Source organism: Elgaria multicarinata, chromosome 1 (genome assembly GCF_023053635.1).
Source record: "Elgaria multicarinata webbii isolate HBS135686 ecotype San Diego chromosome 1, rElgMul1.1.pri, whole genome shotgun sequence".
Taxonomy (NCBI): Eukaryota; Metazoa; Chordata; class Lepidosauria; order Squamata; family Anguidae; genus Elgaria; species Elgaria multicarinata.
In genome coordinates, this window is record NC_086171.1 from 157,675,898 (window position 1) to 157,697,257 (window position 21,360).

The following is a 21,360-nucleotide window of genomic DNA, read 5'->3' on the forward strand; positions in this document are numbered from 1 at the left end:
AGTAATACAGGGTATTCATTTATCTGATTTATACCCTGCATTTCTACCAAAAAATGGCACTCGAGAAGGCTTACAAAACCAATTTTAAATAGATTAAAATAAAACACATGAACATATTAGAAAAACGTAACAATGAAAGGATACAAAGACAAACCCACTTACAAGTGAAATGGCTCCTTGAATAAAGCAGTCTTTGCTTGCTAGAGAAAGGTCAGCAGAGAGGGAGTGAATCTAGCTTCCCTTGGGAGGGAGTTCCACACCTTGGGAACAGTCACCAAAAAGGCCCTCTCTCATGTTGCCACCAAATGCGCCTCTTGACAGTGGCAGTCTCAAAAGGGCCTCTCAATAAGATCTTAAAGACTGAGAGAAAGCAGTCTTTCAGGTAACCTGGTCCCAAGCTGTAAGGGCTTTATAACCAGCACTTTGAAACAGACCAGTAGCCAGTGAAGCAACTGTACTAAAGATGTTGCATGCCCCCTGTATCTGGCCCCAGTCAGCATTCTGGCCACAGCTTTCTGGCTGACATTTCTGAGCAGTTTTTGAAGGCAACCCCACACAAAGCATGTTACAGTAGCTGACTGGGGCCAGATCAGACATCTCTAGGAACGGGCACATTACAGGAGGAACCTGTAATGAAACAGCAAATCTCCCAAGAGCTAACTAGAAATTCCTTGATAGGGGGTCATGGTAACTCTTGGCCATGTAGCCCTTAATACAAAGGAGGGATCTAGAACAAGCTGTTCACACTTCCAAGTACTTCTAGGATACAACCAACCCCAGTAATTAATCTGGGAACACTTTCCTCCCAGAAGCAAGTAGTTCTACAGTAAGAGGAAAGAGGCTAATAGAAGCCAATGGAATTAAGTGAAACATAAAAGGGGTTTTGACCCCGACCAATGACAATTCAAATATTTGCCACAAAGCCTCCTTAAATTGTCTGTACCTCACTATATACAAGTCTATTTCTTAACTTTAGAAAATAATTCAGTCAAGGCTCAAACTATAAAGCAAGTTATCGAAAAAGTATTAAGATCTAATCCACCCATAGGAAAGGGCCAAGAACAGAGTCAGAAAACTCCAAATGATTTGAAATGTAAAACTCACCCCTAATTCTGCAAGACTTGCATTTCAAGCACCATAACAGTTACAATCATGTGATTTTATTATTTTCACAAACCACCCCCATGTGCTGCTTGTGTGGCCTTAAGAACAGCATGATACTAATGAGACTGCCAAGAACCAGAGCTGGAAAAACAGAATTGTAGATATAAAAGAAAACAGCTTGCTTCTTATGCTTGCATTTATTCAACCATTTTGTCTTCAGTAATGTTCTCAAAGTTATGAACTTCACCATTGCACAAACATTTATTTTGATACTTCTTTATAAAATCTAGATAATAGAGTCTAACGTATGAGACACATAAACACAATGAAGTGATTAAGATGTTTATAATACTTCATCTTGAAAGTCAGATTTCCCCCCTAGGTTCTCTTCCTTACATTTCTTAATGTCTTTGAAATAAATTAATGGATTCCCACCATTGTTTGGTGTCATGTCTGAACCACCTCAATTGTCATGTAACAAAACGATAACAAAAAATGGAAGGGGACTTGTTTACCAATACCACGGGTAGGGAACCTGTAGCCCCCCCCCTTCAGCTGTTGTTTGGGAACAACAGTTCCTATCAGAATGGTCAACAAATAGGTATGGTGGTAGACCATCATCATCTGGAGGGCCACAGGGCTCTCACATCTTCCTTTTAAAAATTAGTTTTAATTATTAAAATATAAAAATGCTATATACAAATTAACAATCAAGAGTACTAAAGGAGTCAGAGGTAGCACAGCATAACAACAACTCCTCTCCATTTATATTCACTCTCATTATGTAAGATTTTCAACAAAAATAAATTAAAAGTAACAATGGTTATTATCCTAACTTAAATACTCTCTTTTTCATTAATCACTTACGACATGTTATTTTTATATTTTGTATATCATGTGCATTATGTTTAGCTGCTGTACTTCTTGTTTTTCTTTTTTGTTGGTGTTTGTATGTTTTTTATGCAAGGGCTATTTTATGCAAAGCAATAAAATTACGCCCAAAACTTAGTGAATTAAACTATCATGCTTATTTCATCCTTTCCAATAAATAATAAATTTACTCCGATGTCTCATTGAGTCTTCCTTCGTTGCTCTACATTCCCAGATTTGTCTTTATATAAAGTTATATTGCAGATTAATATTCTTTGCCATATGCTATTTTCCCATAACTTAAGAGGTGGTGTTTCTTTTTCTCCAGATTTTGTTCCTAGGTTGTATTAATAGTATGTTGTAGAAATTGCTTAGTTTGTTTTATACAATGGGGCAGATCATTTAAGCTGTTCTACTTTCCTTGGTGATCTAAAACTACCCGTTTAATTTGCCTCAATTGAAATCAACTCATCGTGGTGTTGCTCCTTCCCTTCTGCTCGAATGAGTTCTCTTCCCTGGGCCAATAAGAGCACATGCTCTTTGGTATTAGCTGATGTATAGGGATCATGCTTCCTCCAAAACAAAACCATGATGAACAGGGTTAATGAGGTGCTGTGAGTAGATACCAACATGGGTGAGGGAACATTACAAAAATATCAGCCTGTTATTACAATTCCCTCACAGCACAGAGACGTCCATTGCTATCACCATAAGGACTCCACCACAGGAAGCAGAAGGATTCAATTCTTGTGAAGACAGAGCTCCAGTGGCCTCTGACATTTTAAGTACTGTACTGTCAAGTCCCATTAATTGCAGGTTATATGACTGCATTTAAAACCTTAGTAGAAGACAGCAACTTACCACTTTAAATTCAAGCAGACACAGTGGTGGATATCTTTTAAACCCACCCAAACCCCCAAAAGGATATATTGATCAATTCAAACAGCACCCTGCCCTTTTTTATATAGCCTGAAAAAAAGACTATAATACACAGTACTTGTCCAACATACTAGACAAGCTACTAAATTTGTACCACAAGGTTAGGAATCAGCAACAGAAAATTTGCTCTCCCAGCTCCCCTCAAGGAGGAATGGTATTCATTTCAAACAGACTTGTTCGGAGGATACAGTTTCCAACAAATACTCCATATAAGGAAAACACCAGGGTAGGGAGAGGAACGTAGAAATATAGGAAGCTGCCATATACTGAGTCAGACCATTGGTCCATCTAGCCCAGCATTGTTGACACTGACTGGCAGCAGCTCTCCAGGGTTTCAGGCAGGATTCTTTCCTTTCCCTACCTGGAGAAGTCGGGGAACAAGCTTGGGGCTTTCTGCATGCAAAGCATGTGCTCTATCACACTGAGCTACGGCCCCTCCCCAAGGATGGAGGGTATGTACCTACTTCTGTACCTACTTCTGGCTGTTCTGTAGTAGCTGTGCTTGATACCAACTCCCCCATCAGGCATGCAAAGTTCCACCAAGTCTTCCATCAAAATCTCCACCCCCCAGTACTTTCCCTTTGTACAGCAGAGGACAGGGCACCCCAGGCCATTTTAGGTTTCTCCAGCAGTTTGTTGCCAATTTCGGCAGTGGTGAAGGCTAGCAGGAGACATTGGGGGTGCTGGGGCCAAATCTTGCTTCAAAACAAGTGAGATTTAGCCACTTTAGGCTGCCTTAGTGGTTTGTGGCCAGTTTCGGCAGCAATCTGGTGAAGTATTTGTTGCTGAAATTCAGCAGTTTGACAGTGGTGGGAGCCAGCAGGGAACATCGGTGGCAGCGAGAACAATGTGGTCTGCAGCCCGCATATTGCCCACCTTTGATATAGTGCTTTGAGGTCCTAGAAGCAAGTAGGGTTTCATACTTGCACCAAGCACTGTTCATACAACAAATACAGCAATTTGCTCACAAAGAGGAGGCACAGGGATAAACTAAAGGGGGAGGAATCCCCATTTAAAACAGTCCAACATTTAAAGGCACTATATAGTGTGCGCAAGCTCTACAATATACGTTCATATATTTTCTCAATAAAATGTAATCTATCCACTCCATCAAAGATGAAGCCCTTACATTTTCTGTCTTTGATGCTGAGCACACACACACAAAACATAAACCTAAAACTGTCTTTCATACATAGTAATTCCCTAACCTCTGCACTTATTCTTCTAAACTTTGCAGTTTTATTTATCTAGGGACACATTTTTAATGTCATTTTTATAGGCAATGCCCAAAGAACTACATGGGTGGGAGGAGAGTGCCAATACTTCCCAAAAAAACTTTAAACACTTCCCTTGCACAAAAAAACACTACACCCATCCTTCTGAGATTTCGCAGATTTCTTCCCTTGGGGAAACATTATGATGTATGTGGGTTTCATAGAAATTGCCTTCAAAAAACACAGGAGGGGGAGTAGTTTTTAGTTTTGGAAACCCACAAACACTCTTGCACAGAACCCCCTGCACTTGTCTGAATTTTGGCAGACTTTATCTCCTTAAAAGGGACAACTGTGCCTGCAAATTTTATCACCTTCTGCCAAGGAATTATAGTGTGTGTGTGTATGTGTGTGTTCCTTTAAAAAAACAAAAACAAAAACAAATTAAAAGCAAATTGCCTGACAAAGAACAACTTTGCACCTATTTGGCTTATTTGGCTTAATTTCATTTCAAGTTGTGATTCCAGAAGACAGATTTTCTTCCGAAGACTGCTATTCTTCATAGTATTTAATCAAAACAGACAAAACAACAAACTGCAGTTTATTATGTGAGGCCCAGTATTGGGCAAAAGCCGGGATACAAATTATTATTATTATTATTATTATTAATAATAATAATAATAATAATAATAATAATAAATAATTTAAAATAAAAACAAATTTTCCTGATCTCCTCTTCATGGCTGTATTAGAAGCAGGCCTATGCATGTAACTCTAAAGTATGGTACAGTGTTATGTTTCAACCAGGCCAACCACCACTCAAAGCCACCAAATGATTCTTGGAAGAATAGTTGTTGAAACCCTGTAAGCCACCCAGAAAACTTGGCTCTTAGAAAAATGCATTGCTTACAGTTAGTATAGTACATACAACAGATATGCCAACCAGGTTTTTCAGGACAGGTAAAGTGCAGTGGACTCCAATCGTGAATATAACCATGCACTTTGGTTGTGTGAACTCTACATAACACAAGCCCAAAACTTTGAGGAATTAAGAGGGAATTAGGTACTTCAGTTTTCCGTTCCCCAAGAGCCACAATACCTCCTTTCTACAATTCGTGCAAGAGAAAAACTCTCTCCTCCCAAGAAGCTGGGGACAAGAGAACTATGGGCAGAAAAGAGGTGTTCTTACTTTGTCAGGCAGTGCCCCCCAGAAATTCATATATTCTTACACACATCCATATCCTGACCTCTCTTATCTCAGTACATGAGGATGGGAAGGTTTAAACACCCCCTTGCAGCACATTGAGATTCCATCTCCCCCCTCCCCCACCCAGCTGATTAGTGCTAGAATCAGCTTGATAGCCGGGAGCCATGGGTGCCAGTCAGCTGGGCAGTGGGAGAGGCAGGAGGCATGCACACTAATCATCTGGGCAGGAGAGGTGACCTTGAGACCACACTGAAGTTGGCCAAAGGTTGCATGTGGTCTATGAGCTGCAGGTTGCCCACATGTACCTCAGGATCCCCCCACAAAAAAAGCCCTTTTAATCCACCAGCCAGCAACAGATTCAGTGTGGGATAGTAATTAAAGTGTTGGGCTTACAGGAAGACCTTGCTCAGCCACAAGGCTTATTGGTAGCCTACAACCCATCTGTGTCTCAGCTTAGCCTACCTCACAAGGTTGATGTGAGGGTACAATGGCAGGGAGACCTGGATTCACTGCTATTAAGCTCTTTGAGGAAGAGTGGGATAAAAAGTTAATGAAATAAAACTTTGCCCTGTAGCTGTGCTGCTCATAGGAAACTAAAGTTGTCAAGCACAGAAGAAGTTATTTGCATGCATTATACTACTGCTCGTGTGTTTTATACTGCTGATGGTACAGATGCCCTAGAAATGAGTGCAGGCTGTGTCAAGTGAATGGATAAGGTAAGTAATGTAAAGGTTGGTGCAAATTTTGCTATCTTTGGTGGCCAAAAGAAGATTTGGAATGGAAAGTCTAAACTTTTCCATTTTCTCCAAATCAAGATATTAATTTAGGCTAAGAAAAAAGCTTTGAACAATGGAAATGCTTGTACATGTCGTAAGACCTCAAATGGGGATTTGTCCCTGAATTAAAGCAGAGTAGAAGCTTTGGGCACTGAGAATAAATAATGAAAAGGAACATACCAGGGGCAACGGGGAGGTCATTCATATGAAGTTCTAGCAGCAAGCAAAAAAACCCAAACCCTAACAGGTATGCTTAGAATGTCAGAATTTTGTCTCTGCTATAAACCATAACAAACTATCAACTATAAAAACAGAAATCAGGGAAGAATTTTAAAAATTCAGTGTGACCCACCATTTGGCAAGCCTCTGTAACAAAAACTACAAGACCTCATAGAATAAAATATCAACAATCCAGGTCTATTACATTGGTATCAATATAAATTCTCAGCAAGAGTGGAAGCCTAGTGGCCTTAAGGATACTTTTCCCAGTGCTCCAGACAAACAAAAAGGTTCCCATTCCCCACAAGAAAAGCCTCTACAGATAAAGATTCTCTTGCTACAAATTTGCCAGTGCTCCTATTTTATTCCAATAATACAAAGAGGAACAAAAACAAGTTGCACATGGATCTGGCTTTTAAGCTCTAAAAAGGACCATTTAGATCTAGGAAACTGCTTGCTAATGAAATCAACTGCTGAATTTACCGCAATAATCCCTGCACCAGCTTTAAGGGAGCTCATCTGAACTCTGCAGCTTAGTAAAATCTGCCCTGTCTAAAAATATTATCAAACATAGCAAGCAGCTTACTAATGAAGTGAATTACTCCAGCATTAAATCAATTTCAAACTTGCTTTGTGTAACCAAAAAGGTGTCTGACACAGGGTTACAATACAACCCTGGAAAATAAGTCAGGACCTAACTGCAGCTTCGGAAGCTGACCTTTCCACAATTTCATCCTCCTTGCTCATGCGCTGGGATCTCTAACTGACATTAGTGGGAAAATCCTCTCTCAAATCTATCAGACACCAATATTGACGGCTGCAAAGTGTCTCCTCCACATATTGCTGTGGAATGTAGACCTCCATCCACTTGATTTTGGAAAGGTCGGGACAGCCATATTTAGGGCCCACTAGTTGGCTTCACTGAGGAAAGCAGATCACTGCTCCTTTTTGCTATGGGTAGAGACTCCATATTTCCAAAGCCAAAAGCAATCTTTACAATGTCATCTTTTTATTGGAACTCATACTCGTTTCACTGCTGGAAGTTGCTTTCCTAACCGGGTGGAGCACAGTATTTAGCAGCAAAGAAAATATTTTTTAATCCCAGTAAATCAATAGTGTAAGGGAGATAGTTTAGTTCTTGCCTAGAGCTTTAATCCATGAAGCTGAAACAGCACTCAGTATCGCCCTTACTTTGTATGAGGATAGCTGAATGAGTCATACTGTTCCCAGTATCAACTGGTATCTACCAAAAAACCAATATAGAATGAATTTGCTTTTGTGAAACTTGAATAGTTACATGCATTTGTCAATGTATGGAAGCATATTGTCTCTCAAGTCTCAACTGAAATGCCTCAGTTTTGTTACATAATACTAACACCACATCAATGAAAATTGTTTCTTGAAATGCTAGTCGGCCATCAAGCTTCCAAAACATTTCAGTATAAAGTGTCTGCAGAAGTGTATACTTACTGTGGCCTGTCCTCTAGAATGTCTATGTTCTTGGAATTACGATATACATGCTAATCACAGCATACAGACCACACCACTTTACAACATTGCAGTTCTGATCTACAAAACATATGCCAGTGTACATGGACTTCCATTCTCAGTCTGATTCACTTCAGGGAGATTAAACAAGCTTAAAAGACACATCCCAGCTAAAAGCTGAACACTTAAAACAAAAACAGAACAAACAGGAGGGAAGGAAAGGGAACAGAACATTTATAGATACAGACACTGGCATGTTTAATGTTTTAATCTTTTGTAAATTGCCCAAAGAGTTTCGGCTATGGGGCAATATAGAAATAATAATAATAATAATAACAACAACAACAACAACAACTACTACTACTAAATTAGAAAAGATCAAGACTGTGCATGTCCTATATGCACACTGCAATTTTTAAAAGCCAATTTCTTAACAGTTGTGAGAACAGCTTGTAAATACCTGTGACGTATCTGATGACAGTTCAGAAGCCAAAAGGGCTGAACAAAGCTCCCATTGAGCAGGTCTGTTCACTGAATTCCACCTCCACCCAGTTAGTGACCATTACTAGACCCCTGCCTTGGATACCTCAATCCCAATACTCGACACCCCTTGCCTTTGTAATACAGAATAGGTCAATATAAATTTTTCAAGAGTCTGAAGTCCTGAATCCTGAAAATGTGACTGTAAAAGAAACAGTACATTTCCTTAGCATTCTCAGAGCACACAACCTAAAAACAAAAATCAACACTAAACTTTATAGTAACCAATGTAATGCTCACCCTTTAAAACAGAAATTGCAGTACCTCTGATTGGTTTAAATCTCAAATACTCAGGGTTCCAAAGGACTACTCCTGGGGCTATTTAGACTAATTTATTAAATTATTAACCACTTTATAGGTTTCTCCTTAGAGAAAAGAATGAAGCCTTTTATAATAGGGCAAAATGCTACAAACAGAATACCACATGGGCTATAGTCATTTTAATGAAGACTATACTACACTGCTTAAGTGCCCATTATGGTATACCCTTTAATTGCTTTGGGGGCAGGCATGGAAAGGGAGGCCAATCCATGGCAATTTAATAAATAGCTAGCCAGTTGATGCAATGGCACTTGTTAGAACTACCGTTTTTGACCTAAGGTGTACATCTACTAAATGTGTTACTAAAGGACTAAGCTACTGTCCCCCTGGGATATGGAAAGCTAATATGTCAAGAATAAGAGCTTTAATGTTCTCCTTCATGTGCTATGGAAGAATGGGGATGAACAGTATCCATTCCAGAACTGAAAACCTTCCATTGATGGCTTGCACCACTGCACAAGGAGGACAATGGCAAAAGGACGTCTCAGTGCCTGCATTGACATTATTCCCATCCACCCTACTCCTTGGATTATCATCTGGGAAAGACTAGAAGTGTGTTTTAGGCTTGTACAAGTTCATGCACACCATTCCCCATTCTGAATGTTCCCAACCATAGGAAACTGAAACTCAGGAATACCTAGACCTCCTAATTTGGTCATTCACTTCTACCCATGTTGAGAGGAATGTGCAAGAAGTGATCTCTCCCTGGAGATAATCCTAGGGTGGGGAGTGAGGGAAAGAAAGAAAGAAAGAAATCCACAGTTTTAAGATTTTTTTTAAGCGTGAGGAAGAAAAAACTGTAGGGTGCAAATTATTACTGCTGCTCAGCACAAAATTGGTTCTCTACATACCTGAGATTACTCAACTCATTTAAGCATATTAAATAATATTATAAGCATATTATAAGCACATCTGAACTCTGCATGTAGCTTCTTTACGATTTATTTGTTCAGTATATATGGTTTTTATAAGTAAACTAGAATGACCAACCCCTTTACTCAGAATCAGAGACTGCAATAAACTACATCTTGAAAAAAAAATCAGTAAATTGAAGCCTTGTGAAGTGCAGCCACATGAACAGCTACTGGCTTTTATGAAAGGAAAGGAGGTCTTACACCCAAAGGGTGGGAAGATCTACCTGAAAGTGAATTCAACATTTAAGGCAGAAGTGGGCAACTTTGGATGTTTTGGCCTACAACTCCAATAATCCCAATGGTTGAGGGATCATGTGAGTTGTAGGCCAAAACATCTGGAGGGGCACAAGTTGCCAATCTCAGTTTTAAGAGGGGAGAGTCATCTATGTGAGAGGAGTTGTCAAAAATGCTGACCCTGAAAGATGGCACAATGCCTCCCCCCCTGAAGTGAGAGGGGCATGCAGATGTCAAAAGCTAAAGCTAACATATCACAATTATAGCCCCTGCTGTACCCTGTATACAGTATTATATAATGCTATCTCATCACTCATTACAATATGTCCCACCACCACAGTGGGTATAGGTGTGGCTGTGCCTGTAAACCCTGCTCACTTTCTTCTGCATGCACCAAAGGTAAGTGGCACAATGGACCATTTGCACATAACAACAACCTGCAGGTTCTTTAATCATAGGTTATCGAGGCTGAGCACAAGTGAGCACACTGCCTCCCACACACTCGGTGCTTCTGCTTTGCATCTGCTTTGCTAAACAACCCAGGAATGCCTCATTCCTGAGTTTTTAGCCCTGACATCCAAAACCTGGCATTCTGGCTTGCTGAGGGTTAAACAACCCAGGATTTGTTTCTGAGTTAAAACTCTGAGTTGTTTAAGTCATCATCTTCTGGCTTACAAGCAGAAGCACATGGCACCCACCAGCTGCAATTTCTTTGACTCTTTCCCTCACCTACTCCTCCAATTCCATTCCCATAGGACAAGCTCACAATTTGTCTATTGCCTGTTAAGTCATGGTGAATAAAGATTGCTTCCAGCAAAGAGGGACAAACCTACAAAGAGATCATACAGATTTAAACCATTATGTAATGTTGCCCCCACTCCAGATAAGACGCCCCCACAACATGCTTTAACAGCTAGGTTTATCTGCTAGTGCAGTTCTACTAGTCTTGCCTAACCTGCTCACCTGGCAAAGAGGAAGCATACCAACTGCAAAAACATGTTAATGTGCCATAGCTACTCTGTAGTCTTTCCCATATTGTAGAGAACATCCACAATGGGGACAGACCATCTTATTCCCAGCTCCCTTCTTACCTTCTGAATCAAGACCAGAAGGTAGGTTGAAAAAGATCTTGTAAAGATCTTCTATAATTCTGGTGAATGTTTTCCCTGCTAAGTTCCCAAATCCAGTCCACTACAAATAGACATTTCTTTCACATTACTGAGCTGCCATAAACAAGATAATGTCTTTACAACCTCCTCCAAATAAGTCAATTCTAGAATTATAGATTGTCAGAAAGTTAAAATAGCTTATTTGCATATCTCCAGTTTTATTTATAATAACTCTGAAGAATTATAGGTAAGGAATGATCATTTCAACTGAAGCAGTATTTTAAATAAATTCAGTAACTTCAAAACCAAATTTGCATCTGTCTCTCATGACAATACATTTCACATGTTAACAGAAAATGAGTACCAGCATGTTTATTCCTGAAGCTTCTAATAGCATTGGCTGAACTTAACTCTCAGAGCAACATGATGGGCACAACTTTAAAGGACCCTGCTATTGTTCTAATAACCCTCAAAAGAAAAACATGGCAGTTTGAGGAAATGGAATTACTACTACACAGAACAGCTTTCCACAACCCAGCACCTTCCAGTTGGCCAACTCCCATCATCTCCAGCCAGAATGGGAATTGTAATCCAACACGTCTAGAGGGTACCAAGTTGGAGAAGGTGGACATAAGAGATTGCACTGCACTGAAAGGCAGTTGTTTTACAATGAATAAAGGCTCATTAAAAAAAAGACTTCATACAATAGGATGTTACCACTGAGGACAGCAGAGAGTACATCAAAATAAGACTGGAGAATAGGCATTCTCTGTTACCACCCCTCAGTCAGGAGCCTGCACCAGTAATTAGGACTGATCAAGGCCCAAGAAATAGCCACATCCTTTCTCCTTCTCCCTAGGAAGCATCAGGCAAAGCAACCAGTCTTGGGCTTTTACGCCATGGACAATTGTGCAGCATGGCTCTAAAGAACTCAGCGGAGAAGATACTGTCTGCCTTTGCCCAAGGCCCAGATTGAGAACCAGATCAATTCCTATCAGTAGCTTACTTGAATGGAGAGGATACTAATGTGCTCTTTTGCTTCCACAGAAATCAAACACTGCGTAGCTTGTCCTAGTATGACCTGCTCTTTTCACTCATAACTTTATATTCATTCCGACACAAGGTTTCCACATTTCATCATTAACTGGGCAGGCAGTTTCCCCAAGAATAGCAGGTTTAGCACAAATAAATGCTGGTTTATACTGGGTTTATATACACATACATACCACTGTCTTTAGCTAGATCAAAAGCCATAGAATTCCCTTTCTTGATTAAAAGTTATGTATTTTTTAAAACTGAGAAGAGGAAGAATGTCCAAATCCAGGTTACAATACAGAACTGCCAATGCTACAACCTAAAAGGCCCAAACTAACTACTTTGAATGACTATAGCCATCTCTAATGATTAATTACTTCATGGAAAAGATTTCTCCAGCATGATTTCCTTCCAGGAAGCTGGTCCTATTTTCTTATAAGCTTCTATAGCATTTGTAAGCTTTGAACAGTAATTGTTTTAATTCATCTATTTTTGGAAGCAAGTTGTCATGTTTAAGAAAATGCAGGCACAAGAGAGAGGAGAGCTTCACATCAACTCTGTTTGTGTTAGCCATACAAAAACATGAAGACTTCTCAGTCAGGTTGGAAAAGCAGGACATTATTCCCCAGGGTTAAGTTGGAGATGACTGTCAGGTTTGCTTGAGGCTATCTCTCTTACAATTCAGGCATATGCTTATGAGCAGCCGTTTTAGGCTGCATATTGAAACTTTGGGTGCTTCCAGATGGAGGGGTCCTAGTGCTAACAGTCAAAAGGCATTGTGCAGCTATTTCATCATTTTTTGCAATAAGAAAAAAATGGAAGAAGCAGTGGGAGAACTTGGGAGGCTTAGGAGTGGAAGACAATGTCACTTTGGCCCCTTGTAAAATTCTGTGAATTAGGCAGGACAACAGCAAGACAAAAGCCCAATCTGATACCACCCTGTAGTGATAATACTACAAATACAATGCACAAAATGTGCATGGGGGGAAGGGGAGAGAAAAGAGCTAAGCTGAAGGATGACAAGCTTTAGCATTCCCCCCCATTTCTAATTTCAGCCCCTTCCCCAGTCTTGTACTTCCCCAGTCTTTTACCAATGAAATGGTAAAACTTACTAGACAGCATCACAAACAGCTTCTAGTCTAAAAACTAATCACCTCAAGGAAGTATTCTTAAGTGAGGTGGGGAGGGAGAATAGACTATTAAAAGATTACAAATAGATCAGCAGTTCATAATGGTGGTGAGACAAGGGATGGGAGAAGGAACCAAACAAACTGGAATGCATTATAAATGGTTACAACTTTACTGGTTACAGCTCAGAGTTTGGCATTGGCAAGGAATCAGACATTACACAGCCTTGAAGCACCATCCCGCAATTCCTTATGAGAATCTCCAATCCCCATTTACTCCTGAAATGGATCCAGCACTACAAGGGATGGTCAGTTGAATCTGCCCAGCTCTCCACCAAAACTAGTATAGCTACAACCAATTCAGTAGGCTATTATGAATGTCACCTATCCAAACATCACTGCCAAGAGGTGGATGCCATCAGGCCTGTACAATTCTAGTCACATGGGGGATGTAAATTTATGCCCCATGAACAGATATTATTATTATTATTATTATTATTATTATTATTATTATTATTATTATTTATTTATATAGCACCATCAATGTACATGGTGCTGTACAGAGTAAAACAGTAAATAGCAAGACCCTGCCGCATAGGCTTACAATCTAATAAAATCCTAGTAAAACAATAAGGAGGGGAAGAGAATGCAAACAGGCACAGGGTAGGGTAAGCAGGCACAGGGTAGGGTAAAACTATGAGAATATGAGAAAACTATGAGATATGAGAAGAACTCTCCCTCCCAGATCCATTGCTCAGGCTCCGTCCCTTGGGACCAGTCAGTGCTGCTGATTGGCTCTCGGGGCTACTCCGACCCTGTGGTGTGGCCAGGTAGCCATTCAGATAAGCTGTCTCAACCACACAGCATGCAGGACTCCTTCCCCTTACTTAGAGATGTCTGGCCTGGCCACAGTGACACATGCCTTAGTTACATCCCTTTTGGATTACTGTAATGTGCTCTACATCGGGCTGCCTTTGAAGAGTGTTCGGAAACTTCAGCTGGTTCAAAGAGCTGCAGCCAGATTGTTGACTGGGGCTGCTACAGAAAGCATACAGCTCCCTTCTTAAAACATCTCCACTGGCTTCCAGTCTGTTTCCAGGCACAATTCAAAGTGCTGGTTATGATCTATAAAGCCCTATACAGCACAGGTCCAGGTTATATGAAAGACCATATTCTCCCTCACAAGCCTGCCTGTCATCTGACATCTTCAGGGGAAGCCCTTCTCTCAGTCCCACCACTATCGCAGGCACGCCTGGTGGAAACCTGGGACAGGGCCTTCTCAGTGGCTGCCCCAAGGCTCTGGAACTCCCTTCCCAGGGAAGCTAGACTGGTTCCCTCCCTGGTGAGTTTCTGGAGGCAGGCTAAAACTTTTCTGTTCCAGGTGACCTTTGGAGGGCAGTCTGGACCTCTGTTTATACGTTATTTATATATTGGATTTTTAAAAAAATATTCGTATTGTATATGTTTTTAAATGATTTAATATTGTAGCATGTTTAATTACTTTTTACTTTTTATATCTCTCTATCTGTTTTAACAGTACATGTTTTAATTTGTAAAGTTGGTATTGGGAAAAAGGCGGGATAATAATTATTATTATATCCCACTCCCTTGTAAACAAGGACCCTGATAAGCAGGGGCTCCAGGCTTGCAGCCATATTGATCATGGTGTGGGAACCAAGTTTGGCTTTCCCCATTTACTTACTTGAAGTATTTCAAATACTTGTTTGACCAGATTTATGGTAGGACAGGGGGGGAAATGAGTGCATACCCCATGGGTAATGATTGCCTGACAATACACCAAGTATTTGAAAAGTTGTTATCTGTAAACAACCTTAAGGTCTCTATTATTGATAGAGAATCCACCAGGAATCCCAACTGGTACTGACAGATATTACAGCTCCACAGCCCTGCACCAGGAATGTCCATAGACACTTGTCAGTAAACCCTAAAGGCAGTAGTTTAAATACCTATTCCTTATCTCAGACTATTCATCCAATTACCTCTGTATTATCTACACTGACTGACAGCAGCTCTCTAGGTTTCAGACAAAAAAGTTTCCTCGTCCCACCAATAGATGCCAGGAATTTAACATGAAACCTTTTGAATGCAAAGCATGTGCTCTATACAGAATGGAAGAGCCACACCTCAATGTTACACTGCTGCAGTGGATCAAAGTCAGCATTATTACAACAACTCTGGTCTCACAGCTATATACCTTCTTTGATCTTCAAACTTTTAGCCTTTCCCTCAAGGATTAAAACTCACTTCCTCAGACCTTTAATAGTGCAAAGCAATAACAACGTGAGTGCCCATCGATGACAGCTGTGACATGGACTGAAAGTATTGACAGTAGAAAAGAGCTGTAAGGGCACCACTGGCCAGGGTGGGATGGGGAGAGATAGAATCAACCATCACAAACAGGATTTTAGCTTGTGTCCCTCTCATGCTGTCTATTCCCAAGAATTTATTAAAATTATTCCTATTCTGTCTTTCAAGATAAAAAATCTTTGTTGAGGCCAAAGGCAACTAAGAAGACTGCTGTCCCCTATTCCTGTTATCTTGACTGGCCTTAATGGAAGCAATTTATTAGTAGCAATGCAGTTGTGATACTGCCGCATGACAACTCATGCTCTTTATGCAGTTGCTAAAGGAGTTTCCACAGGATAATGTCATGATTGGTGGGGGAGTTGCACAGTTACTAAGGGAGTAGTCATTTCTGTTCCCAGCTGCATGCATTTTTTTCAACTGTGTTAATACACGAAAAACTTATTAGGATAGAATATTGACAAACTTGGGCCAATAATTTTAAGCAGGACTATGTACATCAGATTTGTCTATGTCTAACAACTAAACAATACAACCTTACAAATACTGCTGGTCAAAGGTGAACTGTTTCTGCAACTCATTAACTTGTTTTTTATATCAGTGATTACATACAAAAGGGAAGACATACAATCCTTAGAACTAGAAAGATTATTAAAATAGCAGGAGTTATGACTTTGGATGTGAGTTACAGGGTTGAATTCTTAAAGGCTTTGTATGAAGGCTTTGTATGACATTGGCCTATCCTTATCAGTTATTTTGTTTGATTGTTAAACAATTACACAAAGTTTACACACAGATATTTACATGATACAACTAGCTTAGTTAACCAAATCCTCAGTTTAATTTAAATCACATTTAGTCTATCTCAATCAACACTTCAACCTGAAATTATATGTTGAAATCTTCAGATTATGGAGGTATCATAGTCACAAATACTTTTTTTCACCAGGACTGAGTCTGCACATGAATTCAATTATTTTTTTCTAAACCTGTTTGCAAGGAAGATTAGGGGTTAGTGACCACCCCTTTCATATAAATGATTGTGCTCTGTTTGGTCCATCATAGTTTTCTTCTTGAAGCAGTGTGCAGCACCAAACAGGCGCAGACAATAAGATTGAGAACAAGAAGATTAAATTAATATTGTTTGATTGTTTGATATATTGTGTCAAGCACAATATGGGAACAACGTAGGCACATAGTATTTGATGGTTCAGACGCTGCCACATGGAAGAGTCAAGAGGGGATCCAGACTGCCCTTCTTTCCAGCATTCCAACCCCTTGGGCCTTGATATATATTAGCATACTAATGTTAAGTGTACTGATGCATGAACATCAATTGCCCTAAGTTCTTAAATGAAAACCAACCAGCTTTCAAAGGGGGGGGGGGGAGAGGAGAAACAAAGAAGTTTACTGTCTTTGCCAAGAAACATAGCTAGATGTTCAATCAAAGGTTGCAGAGCAGGTAATCAAGTCTAACAAAAACTCGGTAAGCAGTGAAAAATTGAAAATACAAACAAAACTATGCTTAACTGCTAAGATCTCAACTCTTGCATTCTGGTAGAACTTTTCAGCATATATTGGAGGATATGGTCAACTATTATTTGCCATCCAGTGAGTGGCAATTTAGGCCAATTGAGGTCCCTAGGACTGAAGTTTTTCTATTTAGGGGAGAAGACAATTGTCCTTGGGCCAGTTCGCATGATTAAAATAAGCTGGTGGCTTATTTAAATTGCAGCACATGCTGGGCATGTGCAGGGTGCAATTTGACTAATCACCATTCAGTCGTGGCTTGTTGTGCCATCCAAACTAGGACCGCATGGCTTGTTGGAGGGGGAAACAACCCTCCAATAATTCACAGGCTATTGTAGGGTTATTAGAGGGCTGTTTAGCCTTCCAACAAACCATGCCACCCAGGATTGAACTACATGATAAGCCACACCAGGCAGTGATTATTCAAATCACTCCCAACATGCACACTGAATTAAATAAGCCATGGTGGCTTATTTTGATCGTGCAAATGAGGTTAATGGGTTGGTGGAGGAGACGACAGACAATGGATAGGTGATTAAGGAAAGGATGTGGGTTGAGCTTCCCTGGAAATACAAGAAGCTGAATTGCTAAGCAAAGCTGTGTGCACTTGTGCACTTTTTCACTTTTTTTTTTTTCCAAAATTAAAGCTCTCAAATTTAGGATGTTTATTTTCGAAATTTAGTTTGAGCTGCCCTGTAAGAGATAAAACCTGATTCTGCACTGAGCCCAAACTGAAGCTCATCTACACTTTTGGTTTATAAGTAGACTCTTACACCAACTAGGCCTGCACAGCACCCCCTGTTAACAGAGTTATATATTGGGTTTAGTTTAAGAATGTGGATGAGGTTCTTTCCAATCACTCAGGAATCTACCTCTGAGCAAGGCTGCAAGAACATAAATTCATGTTGGATTTCCCCCCTGGGATTTAGCTCCCAGCTGTTAAGGAGTTACCTTTCTGGAATTAAGCTCATTTTGCTATGCCCTAGTTTTGGCTTCAGCTGGTCATTTATGAGTTTAAATGAGTTTAAAATGATTACCTAAGAGGAACAAATAAATAAATAGCACTTACTTTATCGTTTGTGTGCTGATGCTTTGTCACTGGGGCTGAGATGTTTTGTTAATGGGGCTCCCTCGCAAGACTGCTTCCTTATATAGCATGGCCATTTGGGAAGCCCCTGGAAAGCTGGATTGGGACTCCAAGAGGAATGGATTTGGCCTCCAGACCTGAGGTTCTGCACCTGATAGAGGGCTTTGAGTGTTCGAAACTTCACATAATTGGTCTCAGTGTGTCAGTCTATCTAGTCCTACCAATCATGTTTGCTAACAAGGTTTAAATCAGCATGTCACCTAATTAAAACACACAACCAGTTTTGCCTATGAAAGTCTGAATTTGTAGAATTAAGAAATTGTCTTGCCAATTTCTTCTGTCAATTCCAATATCATTTATTGCTGTCTTGTGTGGAAAGATGTAAATTTCTTTATATAATAGGAGCTACATTGTAACATTCACACACACAATGACCTGGTTCATACAGAATTCTGACCCATTTATTTAACCCATGGCTTGAATTCTGGTTTTATTTATTTATTTATTACATTTTTATACCGCCCAACAGCCGAAGCTCTCTGGGCGGTTCACAAAAATTAAAACCATCATAAAACAACCAACAAGTTAAAAACACAAATACAAAATACAATATAAAAAGCACAACCAGGATAAAACCACGCAGTGGCTGTTATGTGGTTGTTATGCTGTGTGAACCCAACCCCATGCTAACAAGCCATTGTTAACTACAAGAACTCCCCCGCCCCACAAAAAAAGAAAACATGGACGTGAGTCACATGTCACACCAATTCCTGAGCTGGAATTGGTGAGGCCATACAGCAACAAGAGAGCTTACTCCCATGCATTCTTCACTTCTGCTTTCAAGCAGCTGTAATGAATGATTCAGGAACACCCCATTCCTGGGTTATTATGATTTCCAAACCCAGAATTCTAGGTTATTTATGGGTTAAACAACCCAGAGTTAATCCACCAACAGCCTATGGTTTGTTGTTGGGTTAAATCTGGCTTGATTAGAATAAAATTGTAGAGTTGGAAGGCCATCAAGTCCAAGCCCCTGCTCAATGCAGGAATCCACCTTAAAACATACCTGACAGATGGTTGTCCAGCTGCCTTTTGAAGGTCTCTAGTATGGCCTCCCTAAGTAATTGGTTCCACTGCCGTATTGCTCTAACAGTCAGGAAGTTTTTCCTGACATCCAGCCAGAATATGGCTTCCTGTAAATTGAGTCCATTAGTCCCTGTCCTGCACTCTGGGATGATTGAGAAGAGATCATGCCCCCCTTCTGTGTGACAACCTTTCAAGTACTTGAAGAGTGCTATCATGTGTCTCCCTCAGTCTTCTCTTCTCCAGGCTAAACATGCCCAGTCTCTCCTTATAGGGTATTGTTTTCAGACCCCGATCATCCTCGTTGCCCTCCTCTGAACACACTCCAGCTTGTCTGCATCCTTCTTGAAGTATGGTGCCCAGAACTGGATGCAATACTCAAGATGAGGCCTAATCAATGCAGAATAGAGGGGAACCAGTACATCACACAATTTGGAAGCTATACTTTTATCAATGCATCCCAAAATAGCATTTGCTTTTTTGCAGCCACATCACACTGCCGGCTCATATTCAGCTTGTGATCTACAATAATTCCAAGATCCTTCTCGCTTGCCGTATTGCTGAGCCAAGTGTCCCCCAACTTGTAACTGTGCATTTGGTTTCTTTTTCCTAGGCGTATAGCTTGGCAATGATCCCTATTAAATTTCATTCTGTTGGTTTCAGCCTATCAAGACCACTTAGAAGTTTGTTTAAGTCTTCCAAATATTAGCTATCCCACCCAATTTTGTGTCATCTGCAAATTTGATAAGCATTCCCTGCACCTCCTCATCCAAGTCATTAATAAAAATGTTGAAGAGCACTGGGCCCAGAACTGAGCCCTGCCGTACCCCACTCGTTACCTTCCCCCAGTTTGAGAAGGTACCATTGATAAGCACTCTTTGAGTCCAATTCTGTAGCCAACTCTGGATCCAACTAATAGTTGTTCCATCTAGCCCACTTTTATCTAGTTTGCTAATCAGAATGTCATGGGGTACTTTGTCAAAAACTTTGCTGAAGTCAAGATATGTTATGTCCACGGCATTCCCACAGTCCACAAGAGAGGTTACTCGATCAAAAAATGAGATCAAATTAGTCGTGCAGGATCTGTTCTTGACAAATCCAGGTTGGCTTCTAGTAATCACTGCATTGTTTTCAAGGTGCTTACAGACTGATTTCTTTATTATCTGCTCCAAAAATTTCCCAGGGATGAATGTCAGACTAACTGGTCAGTAATTCCCAGGTTCCTACTTTTTGCCCTTTTTGAAGATAGGGACAATATTAGCCCTCCTCCAGGCCTTGGGCACCTCACACATCTTCCATGATTTCATAAAGATTATAGACAGTGGTTCTGAGAGTTCTTCTGCCAGCTCCTTTATTACTCTAGGATGCAGTTCATTGGGCCTTGGAGATTTGAACTCATTCAAAGAAATTAGGTGTTCCTTGACCATTTGTTTATCAATCTAAAGCTTCAATCCTGCCCCTTCATCTTGTACTTCATTTTTGCCAGGGTGTGTGTGTCATAGACCCGTTTTGGGAGAAGACTGAGCCAAAGTAGGAATGCAGCAGTTCGGCCTTTTCTTTGTCATCTGTTATCAATTTGCCATCCTTATTGAGTAGTTAATGCTTAAACAAGCAAGAGTTATGTGTTTAGACATCATAATTACAGTTGACTGAAAGTGACCAGTACACAAGGAGGCAGTGCACTCGCTCACTGCTGCACAGCCATAACTAACTAAAGGTTAATCAAGCCACAGGTAGATGTCCAGCATTGGGCAAAAGGTGGGATACAAATAAATATAATAATGTCACATGCAAAATTAATCATAGTTTGTTCTTGGGTTGTGCTCTGTGTTGTTCAAAACATGAGTTCTCATTACAGATGAACCCAGAAGTATGGGCTGTTCCTGGATTGTTCTGCCAGGCTACAGAGACAGCAGGCAAGAGTGGCCAATAAAACTGACCATTCCACATGCCAGTAGTACAGGGTCCCAAAGACATTTTGGATACCGGGAGGAAGCAGGTAGAGGAGGAGGGAAACAAGCAAACAAAGGATTGAGAAAACAAACCACTGTTGGTTTGATCATCTGCCAGAAAAACACTGGGTAGGGCAAGAAATCATGGGTTAAATAAACCATGAGCTAGTGTAATGCGCAAACTAGGTCAAACCCTTTATATCTGTCATTCATGCTCCACAGAAGCATCTCAGTGCTTTTTTAAATCAGTTTAGAAAAGTCAAGGCAATTCTAGTGAGATGCAGGAGTT

At 40.4% G+C, this 21,360-nt stretch overlaps 1 protein-coding gene across 3 annotated transcripts in view; it reads right to left on the reverse strand.

The window, feature by feature from the left end:
* Positions 1 to 21,360, reverse strand: part of AHCYL1 (adenosylhomocysteinase like 1) — a 66,704-nt gene that overhangs the window by 24,893 nt on the left and 20,451 nt on the right. The window contains exon 1 of one of the 3 annotated variants that reach the window (XM_063140479.1): positions 1,105 to 1,315. The exons of the other annotated variants lie outside the window; for them this stretch is intronic. The gene's annotated coding sequence lies outside the window, so the exon portion shown is untranslated. Of the gene's footprint in view, positions 1 to 1,104; positions 1,316 to 21,360 lie in introns of those variants that run through there. 3 annotated transcript variants of the gene reach the window in all.